This window comes from Diachasma alloeum, unplaced genomic scaffold, assembly GCF_001412515.2.
Source record: "Diachasma alloeum isolate Michigan unplaced genomic scaffold, Dall2.0 Dall_scaffold_00862, whole genome shotgun sequence".
NCBI lineage: Eukaryota > Metazoa > Arthropoda > Insecta > Hymenoptera > Braconidae > Diachasma > Diachasma alloeum.
This window is the reverse complement of record NW_021680983.1, coordinates 140,675-143,020: the sequence shown is the minus strand read 5'-3', so window position 1 is coordinate 143,020 and position 2,346 is coordinate 140,675.

The window sequence follows — 2,346 nt, the reverse complement described above, 5'->3', positions numbered from 1 at the left end:
AGTTCAGGGCTAATCTGAGTCCTTCGATGACTCCAGGGATTGAGCCTCCGTTCCTCCTTCTGGATCCCAAGGGCACAGTGACTACGGCCGGGATGAGCTCGGGCACCAAAAATCCTCTTTATTCCAACAACAAAAAACCAAATGTATCGACTTTGGGGTATGTTCACTAATACTTCAATCAACTTGGGGCGCAGGTGACAGTGTCCAGGACAGCGGTTACACGAGTGTCGGTCTCTTCGTTTTCTCCGTAATTCGTGGGGGTTCGTCAGGTGCCGCAGTCCTTCGGGTTGGAATTCGGGAGCAATCGGGGCCAATCAGTACGGGTGAGTGGTGACGATGACCACAATCCAGGGATGTCTCGCTGGGATCGTCGAAGGCGGTGGGTTGCCGAGGCCCATGTATGGGTGGTTTGTGGGGGGAGCAACGGCTCCTGCAGATTATCCGGTAGGGCCGGAACTGTTGTCTTTCTTCGGCTGGTGTCTTCGTGATGTCCAGTGGCGGGAGTAGAGGGGCGATGAGGGGAAGATCGAGGGAAGGGGTATCCAACGGTGGCGGGATTTTAGTAATTAGGGGGCAGTGTGTAGTTGGGCAAAGTGTAATCAAAAACAAATAAAAATAAAGAATCGCCTCGTCACAGTTGATATCGTCAATTCCCACCTGCACTGTTAAAAAAGTCCACTGATAAATTACCACACGTGTAGGCAGTCATTTACACTAGACTGTGTGGGTAATTTCTGTCTTTGGAAACCCTGTGCCCAATACTGTATGGTTAATTCACAATACCTTGCCGTGGTACACATATCAATGGAAGTCGTACACAAGTATAATCATTTTACTAGAAATTATTATAGTAAATTTAGTTGTGTTTCATTGCACTTTTAATGTCCTAATTATGTAAATTTCGTCTACATTTACGTAATTATTTTATAATTAGCGTTACAATAATTCACAATAAAGTATGATAAATTTACAATACATTTCCATGGCATACGGGATGGTAAAAGTTACACGCTACGATTGTAATTTTTGCACATACAATCATATTAAGTTTAGTTCTCATTGATTACACTTTCAAAGTTCTGCTACCGTAGAATCTGATTCCGCTGATATAATTATTTTACCATTGGTGGTTAATGAATTCACAGCAGTGACGCACATTTTTGGGATGCGGATGAATAAGAAAACGGCTCATGTGTATGATAAAACTATATGATATATCACTGGAATTTCAATGACTGCCTTGTGATTTTCGAAAACATTTTGCTATAATCAACGGTGTAATGTATTGCAAACAGCGATTACAGTAAATGAATTTTATTAGAGGAAAATTACAAGATTAAATTGCAAAGTACGCGAATTTCGATATATTGATGCATTGTAATTTTACCTTGCATGATTGGTATCCTACAACAGTAGTATATGCCTTTATTAAGTAGCATATGTATGAATTTTCAATTTCAAATGTATCATAAAAATCTTTCTAGTACGTTTTTACAAGAACGGTGCATTCCAATATCAATGGCTACGTACGACAATTTTTCTTTGAAACATGAAATTTTTTGGGCATATCTCATTTAAAGAGACAAATCCATGCATTCAGTAACAGGATCATGTAGGATTAGGAGATTCAGATGAAAGAAACTTTCCATGTGTTCTTCACTTTCGTTTGTAAAAAAGTCTTCAAAAAGATAATCAATAGAATGCCATCGATTATGGAGATTGAGTGTTGAGTGTTCGACGAAGTTTACAAAGTTATTGCTGATAGTGCCTCGTTCAGTATGTTTATCAATTTCAACACCTTCGGATTGTAGGAGGTTTGCTTCCTTTTCTTACATTTCCGCTTACTTCCCTCCGGTGGATTGATGAGGATTATAAACCTGAAGATAAAAAAACATTTTAACGGGGATTAGGCTTCGTCTGTTGCTGCATATTTGCAATACTCATAAATCTTCCTTATTTACGAAGAAAAAATTTAGTTTCACTAGGCTAAAGAAATGAATTTATAAGCCGGTAATCCTGACTGGGGTTACTTGGCAATTCAATATTCATACAAAATGAAACTTTCATTGAATTTTCATAGGGAATTTGAGAGTGAATTTCTGTGGTTCCCGGTAGCTTAGTCGATAAGAGTGCCCGGCGCGTATCTGGGAGACCCGGGTTCGATTCCCGNCCTCGCGACCGAGGGGGCAATAAGTAGCTTTAAATGCAGCGACGAAGTCTTCAAAGCTGAACATGTAAGGGTGTTCCGTCCTATACTAGGTGTGAGCATTGCCCTTAAAAGCGGAGGAAAGGGCTCGAAGGGTCTCCTCTTCGGTGAGGTTATGGATAGCGCAACAATCCGAGATT